Source organism: Mixophyes fleayi, chromosome 3 (genome assembly GCF_038048845.1).
Source record: "Mixophyes fleayi isolate aMixFle1 chromosome 3, aMixFle1.hap1, whole genome shotgun sequence".
Taxonomy (NCBI): Eukaryota; Metazoa; Chordata; class Amphibia; order Anura; family Limnodynastidae; genus Mixophyes; species Mixophyes fleayi.
The window spans coordinates 175,148,505-175,173,896 of record NC_134404.1 but is presented as its reverse complement, the minus strand read 5'-3'; the positions used below and the strand labels follow the sequence as shown (position 1 = coordinate 175,173,896).

General features: G+C 36.6%; 1 protein-coding gene across 2 annotated transcripts in view; it reads right to left on the bottom strand.

Moving 5' to 3' along the window:
* Positions 1-25,392, bottom strand: part of FUT9 (fucosyltransferase 9) — a 236,462-nt gene that overhangs the window by 33,258 nt on the left and 177,812 nt on the right. The window contains exon 3 of one of the 2 annotated variants that reach the window (XR_012689674.1): positions 10,479-10,796. The exons of the other annotated variant lie outside the window; for it this stretch is intronic. The gene's annotated coding sequence lies outside the window, so the exon portion shown is untranslated. Of the gene's footprint in view, positions 1-10,478; positions 10,797-25,392 lie in introns of those variants that run through there. 2 annotated transcript variants of the gene reach the window in all.

Below are 25,392 nucleotides of genomic sequence, written 5' to 3'. Positions count from 1 at the left end.
TCACGGCATAGCCTGGCTCTGGTTACTGGACATTCAACTTATTTAAGCCAGCCCAGGCTATAGCACTTATGCTTGTTTCTGATTTAGGTGTGTGGGTGGTACCGGTTTTATTTATTGCTTTTTGTATACAGTAAAGATATGTAAAGATACGTTATAATGCAGTCATCATCAGCAGCATGTATCTTAACAGCTGCATGCTCTCAGGCATAAGGGGCCACAAGTGGAAGTTACTTAAAACTGTAAATACAGCCATATTTTTTTGTGCCTCCGCAGAACGTTAAAGTATCATTTTAAGGGCTGCAGTTGGACACATACAACTCTAAATCAGGCCCATATACGCAAGCAACTACAAATCTCTAAGTTAATAATGTTGGTCACCCATTATTAAGGCATTATTACCATTTAAATAGGTTAGCGATGACCAAATTCAGTTCTCAAGAGCTACCAATAGTTCATGTTTTAGAATTTCATGTCCAAGTGAGTTCATCTGGTTGGCTGGGTCATCCTGACCCCCTTGGTAGCTATTGTGGACTGGGTTTGGCCTCTGATCTACATTATCCTATTCTTTAAATACATTAATAGCTTCCAGATTATTAAATACTCCATGACATACTCTTCACAACCATTATTGTTATGATATGTAAGTCATGAAGTGGCAGGTTCCGATTATTACACTCTATGGTTAGGGCCAAAGAACATGGAGCTACTATAGGTGAATGTAATTTCTATTGTACAAAGTTTGTTTCATAAATTTATTCCCATATACCATGATTATAGTGCCCCTATACACACACTGCTAAACAGGTTTAAGACTTGTGCATTCTAGTATGAAGGTAGCCTGACTCCGTAGTATTTAAACATTGCCTATTTGTAGTTTTGGTGTTTCCATTATTTTGTATCATTCTTAAATCATTTTCAGAAGAAATACCTTTTACATACATTTACATTTATATTTTATTTCTATATTAAAGGACCCTTTATTAATATCAATAAACACATGAAAATTAAATTGTGAATAAATGTTCTATGAGAAATGGATTTTGCATTAAGGTGACTTGGGACTTTCTCGCCACAGGTTTGACATTTAAGAAGCAGTGCGGCTCATACAGTATCTATTGTTCACACTCCAGTGCATCCAAACACACAACTGAAGCCAAAGTCTGAGAGAACAATTTGTTCCTTTCTGTTTTTACCTCAGCACAAATAAAGGCAGTTTACTTAGTTTCTAGAACTAAATGATTTTGACAAAAAAAAGATGGTGTTTCATGTATTAATGTATGGATCACAATATTTTCAACAATGTGGGCATCCTTCGAACTGTGATAAACATGCTGGATATTGAAATACTAACCCCATCTACTCCACTGTGTTTTGGTCAAAGGAAAAGTGGGATCAGCATGACAAGTGTTCAATCACACCGTTTAAGCCAAAGAAATATCTAAATCTGTATGTGCACAGTTTCATTTGCTGTTTACGCTTGTGCTTACATAACAATAATGTCATTTACTTTTTCAATCTAAATTAATTTGTGAAGTTAATATTTTCTATAAACAAAGTTGAAAAAAATAAAACAAAAATTTGTCTTTAAAATACACAATGTAAAAATGAAAAAAATAATTATAACTACAAAAATGCTGCTGGGAAATATAATTAGGACCACAAAAGAATACTAATTGAAGGGCAACTGTCACAGAATGGAGACAGTCATTTTCTGGTCTCAATTCATATTCATTATAATGCAGCTCATTAGGAACCAGTACCTGATAATAAGTGGTCATTAAGTACTTAAATTATGTCACTGATTATATTGATAGACTGCATTCTCATCCATTTTGGTTGACAAAACTCACCACTAGCCAGCAAGGCCACCAAATGTTTTGTTACAACAAGAGTGTGGGCCTTTGCTAGTTACAGGTTAGGCTTCACAATTTGGAGGCATGTTTTGGATTGATTGGTGTCTTGCCTGGGGAAATTATAAGTGCGTCTAAATGATGTAATATAGCACCCAAAATGGCTGCATCCACTTTGTGCTGGCATAAGTGCTCTTCAAAGACCTGTGCTACAGAACAAGGATTCAGGGAAAGCAAGAGTAAAATTAGTCAAAAAGAATTAGTACATGTAGTCTGTACATAAGTGATTTCATAAAGATGGTTATATGTCTTGATGAGTTAAAATGATTGTCTGAAAATGAGACTCATCCTACATTCCTTTTATCAGGCATATCTACTGAACACAGCTTGTGAATGAATGAGTGGCCGACATTCCAAATACTCTAACTTCAATAAATGATGACTTTAGATTTTACAAAAATGATTTGTGGAAACTGAATTTTTACATAGGATATATCCCAAAGTATTTGCTTTAACTCTATGTGCTTGCTGCATAGAAAGAGGAATTCATATCAACAACTTAGGGAAATATTACAGGCCACCTCCTTCATTAATTTAAACTTTTTCACTTTCATCTAAATCACTCCTCACTACAGCCTCATTTTTATATAAATATGAATCATGAGAGTGAGGAGACTTTATGCCATGGCACTCATGTGTGCTTGAATGTTTTACTACATGGTTATTTTCCACATATAAATGTAATAATCTTCATCAAATACGCCCGGATGCTACAGTTTCATGAGCACTATTTAAAAAACACTGCTTTATGGAAAGTGGTACTACTGTGGCCTCTTTCTAACAAAGACATTTCCCTTCAATGTGTGCTCTCTCCACCCTGAATATTGCTTTTTAATTTTGTTTTTGCATTTTGGTACAGTATGAAGGACATGAGTCCTCCTATGGTGCATTTAGCTAGGGAACACTGATCTACCCGTCAGATAATATTTGTAATTTCACTATCAAGATGTGGGTTCTTTACAGACTTGTTCAGCTCTAAATGGAGACATTTATATTATTTTAAAAGAAATGAAACAGATGTCTATGGTGTTAGGTCATTAAAATATTTAAATGTATTCTAATAATGCATTACAAATATTGTAATTTATTCTGATGACCTAACTTCACATAGGCTGTGATTTATCTCTGTCTGATCAGTACAGATGTCTCAATTTGGAGGTGAGAATAGAACTGACACATTTTCTTTTTAATCAGCTTCTGATGCTATGAAGTTACAAACATGTACAGACTTAAATGTGTCGTTTGCAAGTACTATTAGAATACAAGATGACAAAACTGATAAAGGAACTCTTGCAAGAGACGAGAAGCATTTAAAATGTAGAGTTAGCAGCAGAATGTGCTACAAGACAATTTATTATGCGTCACCATTTATTATTTTTTAACTCATATAAGTAATATATTATTATTCGGGGCCACTATAACATAAAACATCTATCATTGGTTGAAAATAACACCTCAAATAATAATTACAGGAATATTGATCAAACTTAAAGTGAAACTATGATTCTTTTTGCCCTTCTATAAAAGAAGAGAAGAGAAGAGAAAGCAAGGGCACAAACGTGTTTTCCACTGGTTAAATGGAGTTTATTGCATTGACATTTTTGTCAATCAGAGGCATGACACTTGCTTTAAGGGAACAAACTGTGTTGTTCCAATACTGAATCTTGACCACAAACTGCTGCTGGGAAAAGATTCAGCTCCAGCATGAGTTCTGAAGAGACAGAGTTCTTTCTTAAATAGCTAAAGAGAACCAGGGGCCTGATTCATTAAGGATCTTATCTTAAGAAACTTCTTATTTAAGTCTCCTGGATAAAACCATGTTACAATGCAAGGGGTGCAAATTAGTATTCTGTTTGGCACATAAGTTAAATACTGACTGTTTTTTTATGTAGCACACAAATATCAACTATAAATTTCAGTGTACAAATAAGCTATCAAGTATTTGTGTGCTACATGAAAAAACAGTCAGTATTTAACTTATGTGCAAAACAGAATACTAGTTTGCACCCCTTGCATTGTAACATCGTTTTATACAGGATACTTAAATAAGAAGTTTCTTAAGTTAAGATCCTTAATGAATCAGGCCCCAGGTCTACATAAGACCCTTTTTTTTGGACTAATTTATTTTAAACTACTCTACTAACATAGATTCTTAGTGGTTTGTTTCTTCTCAGTACTCTTATGGAGCCTGCTGAAAGGAAGAAATATTGCACAAGGCATCTCCAAGTGTGTGGAATATGCGAAAAACCTTACGGGAGTATAGTGCAAGGCCGGTATGTGTAAACTGTCTGCTCAGCCCCTCGAATAAACAATATAATGGGCTTGGCCTCAATACAGGACATATTCATCTCTGAAGAGGACGTAGTTAATATGCAGGGTCAGAGAAGACCCAGATCTGTGAGTGTGGTTTTAAATGAGCCTGATCCCTCATGTGCTAGTTATTCTCTTGAGTTTTTTTTGGAACTAGAGTCATCAACAAATGAGTCAGGAAAAGTCGAGGCAAGATCCAATATTGTTTAATACTGAAGTAGTTAAAATCTTACTTAAAACTTTCACACCGCACAGAGAAAAGTCATAAGCCCCCTCTATCCACTATGTCGGTATAGTATATAATACCATATAATAAGGGGAGGGGGGGGGGGAAGTGCACCTACACATTATTGTAATTCACAGAAGAAAAAGGATGAACACAAAATGTGTATAAATAGGGCACTCGTGACTGATTTAATCTTGACTATTATTCATAAAATATGCATTTCTGCTTTATTATTATGCATTAAAACTGGAGATTTACAAATCTTAACTCCACTGTATAAGTAGTGAAATATTAAAAAATGAAAGTTGGAAACACTATGTATTGATAATAAGGAGCCGTGTTAAAAAGGCAGACTATTGCTGCCAAGCCATGTCGCTACTCTTATTTAAATATATAATTATTTCTCCTTCTTTTCATTCAATTCAGCTGATTGATATGAGTAAGAATGTGGACAAAGGTAGATAATAACATAAAATCTATTTTAAGGCAGTTTTGTGGATTATAATTCATGGAACAAACACACATACGATTGAAGGCAATTTTATTGCATCACATCCTAAATGAATATGAATGTATCGCTAATTCAGTATTGTAGCTGAATTCAATTAAAAGAAGGAGAAATAATTATATATTTCAATAAGAGTAGCAACATGGCTTGGCAGCAGTAGTCTGCCAATTTAACACTGGTCCTTATTATCAATACATAGTGTTTCCAATTTCCCATTTTTAATATTTCGCTAGTTACTTATACAGTGAAATTAAGATTTGTAAATCTCCAGTTTTAATGCATAATAATAAAGCACAAATGCATATTTTATGAATAATAGTCCCTATTTATACACATTTTCTGTTCTTCCTTTTTCTTCTGTGAATGTTTTACTTAAGACAATTAACAAAACAATGGAGATAGATGATACACCAGCTTCAGTGTTATGTCAAGAACTCCTTTTTAGGGATCAACAGAGGAAAAATATTTTTTAGTGCACCAATTGGTTAACGATCTCATAAATAAAGAATGGGATCACATGGATTAAAGACAGATTAATCTTAAAAAAACTTACATATCCCATTCAGGATGAGGAATCTTCCAAATGATGTTCAGTGCCTAAAATTGATGAAGTAGTGACTGTAAATATTCCATTAGAAGATGAAGGTTCACTTAAAAATCCAATAGATAGGACAATGGATAGTTGTTTTAAGAAAATGCATATTTCAACAACATTCTTTAAGTCCCATCTGTCTTCAGTTTTCAGACCACTGAGAGTTTGGACAGAGATCCTCAATAAGAATACATAAGATAATATAAATAGACAGTATTTAATAAAAAGTATTGAACTGGTACAAAAGGAATTGGCTATCTGTGTGAAGCTTTTCTAGATGTTTTTTTCCATCTAGAACTATGTCCCTAGCGATAGTAGCCAGAAGACCCTTGTGGTTGCAACCTTGGGTAGCAGACCCATATTCAGAAAATCATCTTATCACACTTTCATTTATTGGAGATTTTCTATTTGGAGAAAAGCTGGATACAGTGGTAAAATGTGATTGGAGGTAAATCATATCAGCTACCACAAGATTTAAGGGATAGAAGATTTGTTTCATTATTTTCTTGTCAACAATTTAAAGACGCAAGAAGTTATTGGTTAGAGAAACTAAATTTCTGGCAATATAGTGGGACCACATTCATTGAACCATTTTGTACCTTCAAGAATAGAGAAGGTAAGTTGGGGGCGAAGCAATAGCAATGACTATTGTCTCAACCAAACTCTTGGAATCCTGTGAATGTCAGGATTTTAAAGTTTTCGCAAAAGTGGATGTTCACCATTCAAGATCAATGGGTTTACGACATCATTAATCAAGGTTACAAGATAGAATTCCACTTTACACCAGGAGGGAACTTCTTAGATAAATCTTGAGTTCCATCATTTTCAACAGAATTGAAAGCATTAAGGGGCCGTCTACAATCTCTATTATCTCCTTTCCAGTGGCACAGAGGAGCAAAGACATTTATTCCAAAATATTCCTAGTCCAAAAATCATCAGGAGGGTTTCGAACAGTTCTCAATCTGAGACGCGACAATTAATTCATGCAGGCAAGAGATTTCCGTTGGTACAGTTCATTCTACATGAAATGCATGAAAGAACAGAGAACAGAGATCAGAGATCAGAGAAAGCAGACTTTCTTAGTTCAGTAGATCTTCAAGATGCATATCTACATATTTGTATTGTAGCTCAGCATTATAAATTTCTCAGGTTTTTAGTAGTGGGACTCTATTTACAGTTCATGTGCATCCATTCGGACTAAAGAAATATATATGCTATCCACACAGATTAAAGCATACAATGAAATGAATATCTGACACAGCTTCTAATATAAAGGCAAATCACAATGTATTGGCAAAAAGTATTAAATAAATTAACAACTCTTAATAACCATTAATAAAAATAATAGTTAATTTTTTTTTCAGAGTTTATAGCTAATACATAAATCAGGATGTTCTTAATGTGTACTGTACATAGAATGCAGATCTATTTTCCTTGCATACACATGTCCTGTGCTAGCTAGTGGCACACATATATGTAGTTTTTAAAACAAAAACTATCTTGTATCATCACTTTCAGTCGGCACTTACACCTGCCTTGTAGCTGGTGCAAATGATATGGATAAAAATCAAGTACTTAAGTGAACCCCAGGACTTAAGTACGCCATCGGCACGCCCTTATTGTAAATTGCCTACATTCATCTCCACCTTCGCTCCCCCATTTCATCCTTCAAGATGTCGGCAGTCGTAAGTGTCATTTACATTCAGACATGGATTGCATGCAATTGTATTCATTTGCGCAACATCAGATTTTGAGCATATGCAGAGCTATTTCACACACGATACGGCACACAAATGGACTTACATCTGAAGATGAATGAGGGAAATAGTGGACAGTAACTACAAGGATATTTCAATGCACACAATGGATGCATGTTGACAATAGTCAGTCATTGCCTCTTTCAAATGAGGCCAGAAGAAGAGGCCTTTGACAATACATAAGTCAAACTGATCTTCAGTACTTCGAAATAGCACTACTCTCATGATCTCATATTTGCCCTTCTTACAAAGAACAGAGGAAATCTCCTGAGCTTTAGATGTTTTAATATAAGTAGAGTCTCTATATAGCACAGCTATCTGTTGAGCTTTGATCATGTCTGGCACTTTTAACTGTTAAATGGGGTCTACCTCCTAAAGACAATGGAATAACTCTACATAGTGGGAAGACCTTCAGTTCTTGCACCTATAGTGACAATGAACGTCCTGAAGAATACACTTTATCTACACTAACAGTGGTTATAGACACACTAGGTGAGGGGATTTCATCCTAATCGTTTTTATAGGTGGTAGGAAAAAGCACAGATCATTTGAACATTGCATCTACCCCAACATTCTTAGGCTCTGTCTTGTACTTCAGGTATAATTTTTAATTTTACAGGAATAATAATAAAAATGTCCAGTAGTGTCCAGCTTGACTGTATTTAGAATATTGGTTGGTGATTATTACCAATTCTAATACAAATGGGCAACCATATTGATGATCATATAGTTTTTCATTTACACCCATTTCAAGGCTTCAAACGTCAACGTATGCGCTGTTCTTCTTACTTGGAGATAAACTTTGGCTTTTGTTGCCATGGATATCAGCCCTAGATCGTAATCCTGATGCAAAACTAAGCCATCAAGGATTCTTACCAAACAGCAGTTCATGTTTCACCAAAGTGTATCTTAGCAGCTGCAGAGAGTAATTTGCTGTTTGGGGTGTTTATCTGTACAGCAGTTCATGAAGTGGAATACTTTGTGTACCCCTCTACAGTGTTTGCAGCAGCCACAGACACTGAAAAATAGCCTCAATTTAGTTAGATTTGCAGGACAATTGATTAATACATCCAATTTCACTGGACCAGTGGCTATTTTTCTGCAGAGACAATGAGTGTTATGTAGCATTGGATGCAATTTACATGTAAAACATAACCGTAAACGACATCCATTGAAAACACGTATTTTACTTTGTATTCAGAGCTGCATATATCTTAAGTATGCAAACATGCATACATTTCAGTAAGATACGCTTAAACCGTTTCAGGCATTAAAAGCAAATAATAGGCCTTAACCATATCATACGCTATGGGCTGTAAGGTCAAGAAATAAGTAATTAAAAAAAAAAACAAGCAGGCCCTGAGAGCTCTAAGGTGAGGGCATGAAAAATCCCCCAATAGTAAATTTAAATGTAGAGTACCTAAAAGCTAAATTACAACGAGAGCTCTTAGTGGAGCTAATCTAGCAATGTTTTAGAGAGTTAATATTTTTAAAATACCTGGATTGCTTCATGGTGATGCCAGAGGTGCCAAACATGAATTAGGTGAGGAAATAAAGACAGTTAAAGAGGGTAGTGTGGGAGTTTTTACTTCTAATAAAGTGTTCTATCTTTTGTGTGTGTGTTTATTTACATTTTTCCTAGGTACCCTGGTAGCCATGGGTATGCTGGCGATTGTAGTACTACATGCACTAGCATGCCTTACTGCTTAATAGAGGCCTGGGCATGCTGGTTCCTTTAGTGCACAATGAACAAATGGCTAACTCATTCTAACTTTCAATTATTAACCCACACCCACAGCACTAGGAGTGTGGGATTAGCCATAGTGCCATCAGTACAGGGTTGATTAATCCTAGGGGCAGGGCCCACAATTATTTGAGCATCTGATCCCCCTACGAAATGTTGCCCCATGCTGGTCAGCTGTCACAAGCTGCTGCACTTTCTCTGTGTCGCAGTTCCAGCACGGTTCTTCTGGCTTGATATGTCATTGTCATGTGACTGCAACTGCAGAGGCAATCTTTTCAAATCGGATCACTATTTAACATATAGTGAACACTGTGTCAGTGTAAAAGCAACAGCTTTCCCTACCACAGGTACTGGCTCCTGTTTCCCTGTTATAACCATACCTGCCTATTCTCACTGGACCTCCTGGTTTGACCTCCGCTTTCTATCTAGACTGCCCTCTCGGATTCTGAATGGGCACCTTGTTTGTTCGCCTCTGTATCAGACACAAGATTGTTAACTTTCCTTTCTGGCCATTGTTGTCTTTTATGATTATCTCTCTCCGTCATTCCAGAAAGCACTAAAGATGGCCACAAGCTGCAAGCACTTGGCAGCAAAGCCCATACAATCCTGCTGCGGTTCTTAGTTAAAACCAGGGGGCTCTTTAGATGCTGCACTCCTGTTCTACTCTGATAAATTCTGTCTTACAATCAGAATCCACCATGTTGGAATTTGGCCGCGACAGTTTGCTGCAACATATAAATATGGCTTCTGCTAGTAATCCCTCTCCCAGAGATATCCGGGAACAACTAATAGGATAGATTGAAAAACAGGAGACATACCAGAAACAGTTAATGTAATTCTTTCAAGGCTTATCTACTCACTTATGTACCCTCCAAAATACTTTGGCTGTCAGGCTCCATCTGTGACTCCACAAGTGCCAGCCGCACATCCTTCGGCAACCTCATCTCCCAAATTTGATGGAGATCCCTAGTTGTGCTGAGGGTTTTTAAATCAGTGCACCATTCAATTTGAGCTGCTTCTTAGTAATGTTGGCCTACATAGTTTTCATTCTCTCCAGTAAAGCACATGCATGGGCCTGCCCATTATGGGAATGCAATGATCTGCTGTTGCACAATTGTTCCTCTTACTGGCCATGGTTAAAATTATATCTGATAGTGCTGCCTCTGGTATTCTCCATCTGTATTGTGCAGATTCAGGTCATCTCTTGGAAATTGCCCTAATCGTCTGGGAAATGACCATGCCTAACAAGTTAGTGAGAGTCACCATTACATTCTTATAATCACTCTCCTTTAAGTCTGGCTAATTTTGTTTTGCGAATTGGAGAAATGTTTATTTGAAAAACCTCAATTACAATTTTTAGGTTACATTGTTTCTGATTCTGGACTTCAAATGGACCCAGATAATTATAAGGCCATTACTGAATGTCCTCCGCCCTTATGTCTCAAGGCTGCCCAATGTTTCCTTGACTATGTTAATTATTATCGACAATTTATTAAGATTTTATTAAATTGGTTGTTCCCATTTCAGCATTAACATGAAAAAACACTAATTCCAAGGAGTAGTCTACAGATGCTATAGAAGCTTTTAAACATAATACAGCATCAATTCAGTCCCCATTTTGCAACAACCTGTTAATTCCCATCCCTTCTTCCTTGAGGTGGATACATCATCCTATGGATTGGACTTGCCTCCACGTGCATTCTCTGGGAAGCTTCACCACTGTGGCTTCTTCTCCATGCAAACTTTCACCTGCAAAGAAAAATTATGGCATTGGTGAGAAGGAGTTGTTAGCTATCAAGTTGGTATTTGAAGAATGGAGACACCTTTTGGAAGGGGACCAATTTCCAATTACTTTTCATACAGACCATAAAAACCTTCTCTATTTACGAATTGCACAGTGCTTCAACCCCTGTCAGGCAAGATGTAATTACTCTTTTGTCGTATTGATAGCATTCTTACCTACAATCCAGGCTCAGCTTTTAATTTGGAATTACTTCCTACCATACGGGTACCCAATGCCTTTCATGTCTACCTATTAAAACCTTTTGTCATTAACCAATTCTCTACATTCAACAAACCTCCACCTCCCAGTCTGTTACAAAATCAGCAGGAATATGAGATTAGACAAATCTTTTATTCTCACGTCTCCAAAGGCACTTTACAGTTGGGAAGTTTATGGTCCTGTGGAGCACTGATGGGTTAAGGCATGCGATATAATAAACCATTTTAGGGTGTTCAGTGTCCACCTTTATGGAGGGATATACTATCACAAGCTGTTGGACTTACCTTCTCTGTGCTGCAGATCCAGTGATGCCTTTCTCAATCATGCCCACTGTAAACAGCACACATGTGGCTATTCTGGGTTTATATGCCCGATGTCAGGTGACCCCAGCTGAAAACACTAAACGAAAATCAGAAACACTATTTTAACCTGCTCTAAACTGTGTCAGTGTCAGAACAACAGGTTGTGATACCTATACCTACCTATTCTCACTGGAACTCCTGTTTTGACCTCGATTTGCTTACTTAACTAAACTCTCAGATTGTGAGTTGACACCTGGTTTGTCCATCTGTATACCGGACCCTGTGTACCGGAATCTGGCCATCCTCAAGGTCAGTTATCTGGTGTTGGATCCTGTTTTGTTGCTGTTCACCTACATCACTTCTGATCAGCAGCCACCCGGACTCTATAGTAACCTTCAGTATAAGATGAGGAGGAAGGTAAGGGCTGAAGTAGGCAGAAATGGAATAAAAAGTTGGAGACTGCAGAATGTGTAAGGAAAAAAGAAAAGAGGTTTGTGAGGGGCAAAGAGAAAATTGAGAGGTGCAAATGGTAGAAGAAGGTGGGGGTAGAAGAAGGTAGGAGGATATATATGACAAAAGGGGTAAAGGGAATCAGACAGAAACAAAAGGGGGAGAACAAAGGACAGAATTACAATGGTGAGACAGAGACACACAAATGCAAAGTTGAGGAATAAATGGGGAGACAGAGGTCCTCATAAAAATTACAGACAGACATTGAAAGAGGGGAAAGAAGCACACAAAGAGGAAAGAAGATGAACTAACACTCGGGGAGGGGGGGCAGAGGCACAAATGGAAAGACAGCATTACACAGACAAAATTGATGACAGACAGGTAAACACAAAGTGAAAACAGAGGCATGGGATGGCAGAAAGAGGCAGACAGTGAAAAGAGGGAGGAAGCAGGGAAGAATATACTGCACACTGTATTTATTCGTTATCAAGGCTCACAATCCTTGGAGAATTAACTAATAACATCCAAGAAAGGGGTGAGTACAATAATAGATGCAGAAATCCCAAAAACTTTCTCTATTTGGGATCTCTGCACTTATCATGGTTATACTAGGTGGCTGGATGGGGACCTGGAGAGGGAGTTCTACTGAAAAGAAGAAAATTCTTCTTTATTGTTGTAGGAGGAAGATTCACTTGAAGGTAATTTAGAGGGTTAGAGTTATGTTTAAAGACCAGAAGAAATTATTACATATTCTTTACCATACGCTGCATCAAAATTTATGTCAATGGTTTATTTATTCTAATTTCTATATTTGATTGAATCACATATTTATATCAATAGGAGAAGGAGAGGTTGGCACCCCGTGGCCCTCTGGAGAAGAGGAGGTTAGGTTAGGGGGCATAGCCTTTACTCCTCCATTAGGCAATGGGGTGCACAGTGCATCTCTTTCTCCTAATGGAACTTGAATGGCTGCACACTTGGGCTGATGCTGAGCTGGACGCATGTTGGATGTAAATTGCACAAAAAGTGCCCTTAAAAATACTGTTCTGCATCTGCAACATATTTGCCAGATGTATGTCAGTTTACGTCAGGCATACATACATACATACGCATAGACACAGGTCATAAGCACTATAAAAGCTTGTTTACATTTTCTGATAGTGAAAAACACATTTGCTATTATGCCTGATTTAATACAGCAGATGTAATCCTTCTGATGTATGAGTGAAAGTAGAAAAAAAAATATTTATAAAGCACACCCACAAATTCCTAGAATATAGGCGCAATCAAGGTAGAAAGCAGCTATCAACTTCAGAGGTGAGTTCACAATCATCCAATTAGAAGTGACTGTCATCATGATCAGCGTGTCTTTGTACTGGCCATCTAGAAGACATTTATGCCAAACTTTGACTGACTATGTATAAAATGAGAGTTGGCAGGTACTTTGGGGTCTAAAAAAAGATTATAACAAAAAAAAGTTGTGTGTTTTTTTATTATTATTGATTATGTTATGTTTTGATATTATTATTATTATTATTATTATTATTGTTATAAATAGTAGTAGTAGTAGTAGTAGTACTACTACTATCTGTCTCAAGCTATACTGGCAAATATATTGTATATATTGCACAGTGAAGCAGAGGACATTACATTAAAATACAGTAATTTGTGCCAGATTACAAACAACCAACAAGCATGCTAATAACTGATTTTGCTCTCTGCATGTTGTACTATACCTACAACCATTTGCTTACCAAAAAGCGTATATTGTGTTTATGTTGATGGGTTCCTATTGGGATGCTGGATAGTTTTACAACATGGTCATGGTTCTGGTTATGACTTGAGCTAATGGTAAGTCTAGTTTTAAAATTAAAGATTGGTTCAGATTTAAAGGATGATTTACTTAAGGCTTTCTTATGCTGGATTTGTGTTTATTTTTTCAACATTCAAAATCAAGCTAGGGAAAAATAAGAAAAATACAAAATTTTGTAATTTCCTCTTAACCTCTGGTTGAGATCATTCATTTTTCTTTAAAAAAAACATTGTTATCTTAGGAACTTTTTAATGAAGAAATTAACTCCGTTCTTGTAGTTGAGAACACTCAGCGGTATATTTACTAAACTGTGAATTTGAAAAAGTGGAGATGTCGCCTATAGCCACCAATCAGATTCTAGTTATCTTTTATTTAGTACATTCTACAAGATGACAGCTAGAATCTGATTGCTTGCTATAGGCAACATCTCCACCTTTTTAAACCCGCAGTTTAGTAAATATACCCCTTATACTCAACTAATAAAGCCTTAAACTGACACTCACACTCTAACAAATATATTATCTTTAGCAATATAATGAATTTGTAAATTTTGTGCATTAGAAAGTTGGTGACTTTTAGGTGACTTGTTAACTTTATAATAGCGCATGGGTCTCAGTTTTTCAATCTCTCACACAATAGACAATAGCTGTTATCTCTCAGTCCCTAAAAACTGCTATAGTTATTCTCTGTGGAGTAGACAGGGGATTAAAGGTTTAGCAATATGATGCTATAGGTCTTATGTTCTTTTTGTGACATCCTTCTGTTCAATCCACAATCACCGAATTCTGGAGTCTCCCACTATGAACACAGGCTTGCTTGATGTTGGATCCAGTCTCCCAAACACTGGCTAGCTTCTCAGGACCCCTTGAAATTGAAATGTCGGAGCTTTTCAGGGCTGTGTCTGTCTGTTCACTCTTATGGCTCCCCATACTCAATAGGCAGCATAGGTTATATACAGACTGGTAGCAATGGTGTTATTGCTTGTGACATGTGTTTGTATGCCATACAATGAGCCCCTTTTTATGAGAAGAGTAATATTTGGTTGTTATATTATTGCTGATTAGGTGAGTTGGCTCATAGCAGCAATGTACTCATGTGAGAATAAGCTTTTTCAGCAAAATGATGCCACATGCCACAAAACAAGGAAAGTCCTAGTACAGTTGCGGGAAATTTACAGTGAATGTTTTGCTTTGCAATGAATTTCACAGTCACCAGATCTCAATCCAGATAAGTATCTGTGACATGAGATCGAAATTTTTTCAGAGAAGAGACCCAGTACCATTCAATTTCCCACTATTGTCAACAAATATTGAAACTTTAGAAGTTTGTGTCTTCAACACCAATAGATTCTTTCTAATATGACAGCCACCAGATGAATTAAATAAACAATTCTACTTCCACTGGCACAAAGGATATCCCTTTGCATTAATTGTGTTCATTCTATATGTCCTGGGTTTTAGCCACTTCCAATGTTTTCATCCTGCTACCACTAAATTATCATACTTAGTGTAAATGAATTTGTATGATTATTTCATTGTATTAAATGTGAATATGAGATACATATTAAATAATTTTGAATAATTATATACAGGTGAAAGGGGTGTTAAAATGTCCTGCTTGTTACGCCATTCATTATAATGTGTTAAAGGACAAAATAGGGTTGTAGGGTTGTGATCAGACTAGGAACAGATTTAACAAAAGCTTAGTGTGGAACTGTCCTGCTTTACCATCCTTTTGACAAAAGGATGGCAAAATTATAGCGGGCTGGCCTTTATGAGAACATGAAACCCACTATGACTTGCTGTCTAACTCATGGATCCCAGTGCGGCAGTGTAGGAAACCCCCCTCCCAGTTACCATTTATTGGCCTGTCAACTGGGGTATGTTGCAATATGATAAACAACACTAGGGGCTAAATTTACTAAGCTGCGGGTTTGAAAAAGTGGGGATGTTGCCTATAGCAACCAATCAGATTCTAGCTGTCATTTTGTAGAAGGTACTAAATAAATGAAAGCTAGAACCTGATTGGTTGCTATAGGCAACATCCTCACTTTTGCAAACCCGCAGCTTAGTAAATTTAGCCCTAGATTTCCAGTTCGCCTGTAAAGATTATTTTATTTGTTGCTTACTGTACCTTAAAATTAAATTTGGCTTTTACAAATGACTAATAACAAAACAATTAAAAGTATAAAACAAATAAATGGAACATGATTCAATTAATAAACCCAAAGGTCAGTTGTTCAAATGTGTAATTAGTTAAAAATGGTCAGCTGTGGTATAAGTAACAACAATACAACATTTCACAATTTACATGAAATTTTACCATGATATGAAATCTAAAAATAGAATTTCACATAATATGCATTTGGCAAGTATATATAATTTTACAAAGTAGTGCAACAATACAATACATAAACACAAATCATAACAGATAGTTTTAACAATACCTTGATCATTATAGCATTTTGTGCTTAAGCAGTTGTTCCCTTTTCTCTCCCAGACAATATATATGTGTATATATATATATATATATATATATATATATATCTATATGTGAGAAAAATAATATTTCTCTATTATTTAATGCTTATCTTCCCCCCAAAGTGCTGGCATTGAATTTTGCTACACAGAATTATAAAATTAAGGTGTCTGAACAGTTGCAATTAGTTTTGTTTCTAAGCTGTAAAGCTCCTATGACATTCGAATGCAGTGCAATTTCTGAAATCTTCAACACGTCTTTGGATTAGTCACCGTTGTTATTGATAAAGGTGCACCATTGAATTATAGATAGCAGTTTTTTCTGGGAAACCTGTTAAAAATAATTCCACTTAAAACTGAATATCAGAAGTTGTATCCCACCCCAGAATCTTACTTATATGTGGTCTGGTGTCAGGAGGCTTGGCAGGTCCACGGCTGCCTTCTGCTCATCAAGTACTGCTCTGCTCATTGCCAATTGCAACATTTTGTTTGTGGACAACAAGCTGACTAGCTGTAAACTAAAACTGGATTAGCTGTGCCTGATTCATTAAGTAACGTAAATGGTAAAAAGTGCGTAAAATCTCTGTGTATGCCCAGAAATGTTCTATACACCAGTGAACACACAAACACAAGAACATTTAATTAATCTTCAAGCACACAGACCTCTTATGACAGCCTACGATTGCATAAGTGTAACGGGGAGGAGAATGGGTGTATGTGCGTAGTCAATGAACAGTAAGCACGTGCCAAGCTCGAGCACATGCAGCACTGCCCAAGTCAAGGTTTGGACATCTCTAAGTTATGTGTTTTTCAGTCACATCCCTTGTGCCAGCTACAGGTCAGTGTAAGTGCAGACTGAGAGTGATGACAGTAGAGTATGTAAGCTAGAACATGGTCTGCAATCAGAAGACTGTAAAAATGCATTTTATGTACAGTAGACATTAATAACATCATGATAGATGCATTTCATGGGAGGGAATTTTTTTTTAAATGTTTTATCATTAATGAATATTAACAGGTGACAATCATTGAATACTTTTATTTTTTTCTGTGCGTTCTGCTGGGACTTTATATTCCACATATGTATTGGACGTATCCTGCAGTGTATTGTGTCTGTTAGAGTAGAATGTACCTAGACTTGTATTCAATAAGTGATGTTTCTTCAGTTCCGCTTGTAGTTGAATACAGACGTGTGTATGCCCGATTTATGTGCGTTTTAAAAAAAAAACGCAATTTATGTTCATTTAGTGTGATAATTAGAGATGCTCAGGCTCGGTTTTCTGAAAACCAAGCCCACCCGAACTTAGGGGATGGAGTAGGCTTGCGAGCCAGCTCGGTATTTCTGCGCATCCTCAGATCTGAATCGAGGCAAAACGTCATTGTTGCATTGTCAGATCTCACAGGTTTTGGATTCCATAAGTACCTCCCTCCCCAGGAGATCAAGCACCACTGCTCACACAGAAATAGGAGGGGTAGCAGTGTTTCTTGTCACTTGACAAAAATAATTGGAAATTAATGTTATTGAGGTTAATAATAATGTAGAGATAAAAAAAGTCAAATGTGATTTTAGCAAAAAAATAGGTATTTTTAGAAAAAAAATCGGGATCCAAAACCAAAACACGCGAGGGCGGTTTTGCTAAAACCAAAACAATAAGTTAATCCAGATCCAAAACCAAAACACAGGGGTCAGTGAACATCTCTAGAATTAATGAATCAGGCCCCCAGTCTTTTTTCAGAAGTGTAGCATGTTGTCAACATTAAGCCAACTAGAGTGAACAGGACTCAGCAGAATGTCACCGGGCATGGACAAGACATTGAGGGATCGAACAAACCGCCAGTTTGCTGGACCACAGTAAGGAAATGTTTGGTATGAAATTTTACATTAATGGTTTTATGTCCCTAATGATGCTTTATGATACTTATACAGTACATTTACAAAGTTCTTCATATACTGTAACTTACAAATTATGTACATTCGCACAAGTGTCATTAAATGTACCTACACCAGGAATTGATTGTAAGACTAAGGAATTGATATGCAGATTATATTTACGATACACGTTAAGTTTAGAAATTTTCAACTTGCCACCAGATTGCTATAGAAAACAATAGAAGGTTGCAGAAGAAAGAAGCATGTAACTGTAGCTCTAATTAGGAAATGTGCAGAAGAGGTGGGAAGGGGGATGGTTCAATAAGGTCTTCGGGCATATGGAAATACTATAGAATGAAGACAATGATAGTAAGCAGCTCTTACAACAATAAAATATAAAGCTTTAATGTTTCCATTAAATTAATTAATGGTTATTAGTATAGAGATTAGATGTGAAGATGAAAATTCTCTTGGATGATGGTGACCACAAAATAATTTGGAAGGTCAATTGGACAGCCCTGAAATGGGGGGGGGGGGCTTTATTTATTACATGTGGAATAAATGTTGTACAAATATTTAATATTTGTATTATTTTGAATTATATACTTTTTGATAGTATTATCGACTTTGTAATTGGTCTTTTACATCAATTTTGTGATCAATTAAATAAATCAGTGGGTTATTAACACCTGGAAAGTGTACTGTACAATAGGAAATCTATTGTTGTATATTGTACTGCACAGCACACAGGTTACAGTTCCACAGTGCAATATTATTGTCACCTACTCATGCAATTTTGCATGATCCTTGTATATTGGTTGCTGTGATTATAGCACACATGGAATATATGTGTAAGAACTAGGCCAAGCACTGCCCACTATCCCAGTATACTTTTCCTCTTCTTAATTGGAATATTGACTTAAATATTTAAATCTACAGCTGGTATCACCTCCAGATACTATAACTCAGTAGTAAGTGTGTATCTTGGCTATTTTTTTCTTTTTTAAGTGTGCTGAACGATTTGCAAATTGTACATGGTTGCATAAGTTTGAATGCCTAGAATGAATAAACGTTGTCCTATAGAGTAAATAGTGAATAACGCAACCTGTGAGGTTGTGTTAACCTCTGGTCCTTTGTGCAGCAAGATAAACCACAAATCAAAGAGCACATTGCTGTATGTCCACATTAACTGGGCATAATGAAATCTTACTGTTGTGACTCTGGCACAGAGACACTTAATTTCAACTAAATAATCCTCCCCAGTTCTCAAATCTTCCAGAGCAAAAATAAAATGCCATCATAATGCACAAATCCATTCATAGCACAAAAAACTAGCGCAGCAAGCGTTTAAGTAGACACATGAAGTCACAAAAAGAAAAAACAGCGTTTGGGTAGAAAGATATTAAGCATTGTAAATGAGCCCCATTTACTGAATAAATGAAGATATAGAGAGTGTGCTTTACTAGTATGGTAATTAATTTACACATTTAGCAAAAGATGACATATAAATCCATGTTTTGTAATAATCCTAACAAATATGTTTGCTAGGCGCAGGTCTCTTTAATTGGTGAAGGGAACATTAAAGAGCAAAGCCGCACATCGTTTTATACTAGAGACTGGTGTACAGAGGTGTTAATTTCAGTTAGTTAATACTTGTGTAGTTTGCACAGTCATCTTAGAAAGACAGATAATTGAGCAGGGATGAGGCAGGATACAGAATGTCTGCTCTGTCATCATCTTTGGTAAGATGTCTGTGTGTCGCAAAACCATCTCTCCAATGTTCCTTATGTAAGCTGTTCACCTGTCCAAATTAGAATGGATGAGAGATAGAACTGGCAAATGTCCATGAGCACATAGCCTTAGTCTACCAAACTGGGGATCTTCTGCTTAGCAGCGACACCAATGGTTATTCCAGTGTGCCTATGGAATATAAATCATGGAGTGTAACGTAGCACCATGTTACTATATCATATTGACCTTTAAAACTGTGCAGTCTCTTCCCCCAATACATTTAAATGTTTGGGGTTTTCTGCCTTGAGAAATAAGAAAAATAATAATGATTTGCAAATTGTAATATCAATTGGGGACAACCTTACTTTGAAGAAATGTGTGAAATTTATCTTAAAAGAAGAAAAATGTAAAATCTACTTCTACCACTTGGAGGTGTCTAGTATGTTAACAATAAACATGATGTTTTGCTAATCTCTGATGAGCAGTTCATCTGATCTGATAGGGACACAAAGTCTCCAATAGTCATATGCCAGTAACCTGGACAATAGTGCTGTTTACTTGATTCCAACAGGGAAAGCTGTTGTCAATACCTATCACCTGTATATGTCCCAGTGCATGTGAATGAATCTAGGGACATTAACAACTGCTCTGTCTGTTTGAATGAAGACTGGTGGGGGGTAAATGTATGATCCTCCGATTTCTGCAAGTCGCCGGAAATCTGCAACTTTGCAGTGAAAATTTAAAGTGGCGACAGCTTGTAAAGGCAAACTTCACTTTACAAGGCATCGCCGCTTTAAATTTTCACTGCACAGTCGCCGATTTCCGGTGACTTGCAGAAATCGGAGGATCATACATTTACCCCTGGGAATGAGTGGGACTATAATACAAGAAATCAGTGTGGGACATATGGGTTGATTATAACATGCTAGACTTTGCTCAATAATAGATTTCATGTTTTGAATGGATATTTTTTTATTGCTAAGCAGCTGGGATGTTATAATGTGTGTATACAAACTATTGTTTTTTCTCTCCCTCTATAGTGAGGAGAGTATTATTACATTCACAGAGAAATCAAAGCAAAAGAGTGAAAACAGCCAATTTCAGGAATTTATCATTTTGACTCTATTAAGACTTTACTTTGACTCTGTGAAGTCTTAATGAAATGTTTAGTAGAGCAGGTTTATATACTTTTATACCGTATACTACCAAATGTTGCAGATTCTAAGATGACTTTAATGATGAATGCCTACAACACTTCTAATTAAATATTGGTTTGCTATATCATTAATAAATATGATACTACTACTACTAATACTACTACTAATCGTTTATTTTTGTTATGGGGATTTTACTAAATTCTATGGCCTAGCAATTGAGCTAGCTGCAAATAACTATGAGGAAGCACATGAGCTCAGCCACGAGTGACCATAATTAGGTAGCAGATGGCATGCTGTTATTTTGTGCTCTGAAGAATTATTTAATACCTTCTTCATGTTACTCAGAAAGACAAGCCTTGCTCTAAATTGCACAGCAGCAAATCATTTGGAAATAAATGACACTTTAAAGAGGCCATTTACTTGTATACTCCTCTACAGAACTAGGTCAAAACACAGAGCACAGGCACTGAAACCAATTCAGAAATAGTAAAGTACCATAGATTGTATTTAGCGATAAGGCATATTGGGCTGCATACAAATTCAAATGAAGTGATGCAAATTAAGTGTACGCTACATGTCAACTTTTCTCAGGTAATATTGGCACAATTTATCCAGAAACTGAAAAATAATTTAACATTTTTAACCTTCTATCATTTCTTGGTCAATTTGGGTGATAAGGAGATGGTGATGAGAAAGAATATAATTTTTTTTACAGAAAGGGGAATGCTCTTGTAATAAACGCTGGTCTATTCTGGGTGAAGATGGGCTTAATATTTATTTTTCATGCTTTGTCAGATATTGGAGAATTGCACTCACCAGGCCATATAACAGACTATGTAGGGGAGTCCCAGCAATGTATATCTATTTAATGCACCAGAGGCACATGCTCTGCTCTTCTGAGCACGCACTATTGGTGGTGCATACGCAGTGTAGCAATATTTGGTTTAATAATAATTAGAACTGTGAAACTGAAAGCCCAAACGAGCTTTACTGTGCATGCACTGGCACCCATACATGCTCAGAAGAGCAGAGCAGGGGCCTCTGAAGCAGATGGATGTGTATTGCCAGGCTGCCTTCACTGACGATGCCCATGGGTTACTCTTGTGTAAGTTTTGAACCTGAACTTTAATTCATTTTCAGAATGAACTTGCTTATTGTAAACTTATTTGGAAATTATTTTGAATATCTACTATTTTTAGAATATTATGATGATCACACTAATAAGTAAATAATATTATGATCACACTAATGAAATATGCAAATCAAAATGTTATAAAGCTAAAAGCCAAATATTCAGTTTTCCAGTTATATTGGGTTAATTGTTCAAAATATTTTGGCAATGAAATGTTGTAAGATTCTTGCATTGTTTTATTATATTTATTCCCAGATATTAGATACTAACACACTCCAAAATATTATGCCAAAATATAAATAAATAGACTGTGATGTGTGAGTTAGAATGTGTGTTATGTATTTTGCCTCTTTCCTTTTGCACCATTGCATCTGTTTGGAAGGGCTCACACAAAGAGTAGAACATATATTTATAATGATGGGCAGAGCTGGCCAAATGGGTGATCTGGTTATTCTCTACTTATTGCAGAATATCTGTCCTAATTAATTTGGCTCTTTGAATGAATGCAAATCTAAAATGTTGTTTTGCTGGATGCAATATTCAATGACATAACAAACTGCAAGGAATGGAAAATGTGCATATTTGGACACATTTTTGATTTTGTGGGAAACAACAAAGCCTGTTTTCTTTGTGCAAACTAACCAAATTCTCACACCACTTCATATATGGCAGCAAACTGAACTGCATCTCCAATGGGGTATGTTTTATTCTCACTAGGTTCATTTAAAAGACAAAGCATGTTAAAGATGCACTCTACCCAATAAATTGAAGATAGAGAAGCTAAAATAGAAAAATAATACCTTGAAGGTATCAATTGATAGAGAGCACAATGTAGGCTTTTTTTTATTTCCTTTATATCCACTTAAAATTGCAATTTAGTTTTGAGTGGGGTTATCCTTTATTATGCTCGCATAACTGAATGTTAACTAAACATAAAAATGTAAGGCTGTGACATTTAAAATAAAGACAGATTTTATGTCCCCTTACTGCAGTTTAGGAGAAAGTGAGGAAAAGTTAAAATGAATTAAGAGGTGATCTAAAAGTGTTAATGGTCAGGAGACACTTTACTTTTGCAGAGTTTCAGTCTCAGAGCCAAATGACACGTAAAGAAGCAAAACATAATCATACTCCATCCAATATTACTAAAAAAAAAATACCTGGTGCCGCTATATTTTTCTGACTTTTGAGGTGTATTTTCTCATGTGACAGCATACAGATCTATGTACACTATATGGACAAAAGTATTTGGAGGCTTGACCATTACAGCAACATTACAGACACTGTAATGACATTGTATTCAAATACATATACTTTAATATTAAGTTGGTCCCCCTTTTGCAGCGATAACAGCTTCCACTCTTCTTGGAAGGCTTTCCACAAAATGCTGGAGTGTTTCTGGGAATTTGTGCCCATTCATTCTGTAGAGCATTTATGAGCTCAGGCACTGATGTTGGACAAGAAGGCCTGGCTCGCAATCTCCATTCCAGTTCATCTCAAAGGTGTTCGATGGGGTTGAGGTCAGGGCTCTGTGCGGGTCAGTCAAGTTTTTCCACACAAAACTCATCAAACCATGTCTTTGTAGTCCTTGCTTTGTGCACGGAGGCACAGTCTTGTTGGAATAGAAAAGGGCCTTTCCCATTCTGTTGTCACAAAGTTGGAAGCATAGCATTGTCCAAAATGACTTGGTATGCTGAAGCATTAATATTGGCCTTCACTGGAGATAAGGGGCCTAGCCCTTACCATGAAGAACAGCCCCATACCATTATCCCTCCTCCACCAAACCTCACAGTTGGCATAATGCAGTCAGGCAGGTAACGTTCTCCTGGTATCGCCAAACCCAGACTCGCCCATCTGCCTGACAAATAGAGAAGCGTGATTCGTCACTCCACAGAACACGTTTCTACTGCTCCACAGTCCAGTGTCAGTGTGCTTTACACCACTCCATCTAACGCTTGCCATTGGTCTTGGTGATGTAATGCTTGCATGCAGCTGCTTGGCCATGGAAACCCATCCCATTAAGCTTCCGACGCACAGTTTTTGTGCTTACATTAATGCCAGTGGAAATTCAGAACTCTTCAGCTAATAAATTAGCAGATTACTCCTCTGGCAATGGGTCTTTTTGAAACAGGTGTGGCCAAATACCTTTGCCCATATAGTGTATATAATATTGAGACTTCCTAAGCATATACGACAGTTGTAGCACTGTTATACAGTTTCAGCAGTGCAGTTTATATCTTTATATATGTCATGAAAAAGTCAGTTGTGACATTAAAATGTGCCTTTCACGTAAATATTAAAATTCTCCAAAGTGGAGGATAAAGTTGTAAAAATAATGTTTCACAGGAGCTGCAGCACAGAGAAATCCATTGTCATAGATATAACTAATGATGCAGAGAAATTCCCCAGGCTCTGGCCAAGTATAGGGGAGGATTGGCCAGGGCTGAGGAGTCCCACTCACACCGGACCTGGCCAACCTGTGGCTCTCCAGGTGCTGTGAAACTACAAGCCCCATAATGCTTTGATTGTGGATAGCCAGCCAATAGCTGGCAGAGCATGCTGGGATTTGTGGTTTCAAAAACACCTGGAGAGACACGGGTTGGCCAGACCTGTCTTACACTATTGTGATGTTGCGGTTACAGGATCAAAGTGTGACTTAGTGCTTCTATAACTTCTTTCATGTCAGCACATACAAAGAGGGTCATCTTCTAAAAGGTTGATTTGTCAGACAATATTACTATTGTTTTTGATTTACAGGTCAATTTCCTGATCACTAAATGTATTAAATGAAATTGATTTAAACATCACCAGATTTAAGAAATTTCCTCCAAAAACACTGAAATCACTGATTTCTTAGTTATAAGTACAGGAATGATGAGTCTATGAAAGATTGATTTAGTTAGTTGTTCTTGGAAACCACCAACACATTTTCACTAGTTTCAGATACTCAATATTAGTTTAAAAACAGTGAGATGAAAAAATCCAAAGTTTTATGCACATTAAAACATTGAAATCAATGACCCCATTCATTTCAATGTTGTTTCCACAACTAGCCAAAAGGGCTAGATATAGAATAGTCTGGCATTTTTCTTCTCTGGAGAATTTCAAATGATTCTACATTTTTGTGTCCCCACAGCTCCTAAGCAGCTTTAGTCGTTATTTTCTTCCCTACATGAATAGAGATTCGGAAGTTGTGACGGTTAATTCTTTATGCTCAATATTTAAATCTTACTAGTATTTAATTAATGTGATTGCAGTGGAGCTTTCAATATTCAACATAGTCACAGTAATAACAACACAATTAAAGATTTCTGAATCTCTATGTGATAAAAAAACAATTAATTTTCCTGTGGACTCCAGGCACAAGCAAACACAAAAAAATAATTCCTGGAGCATTTGGAATTCAACGACAGC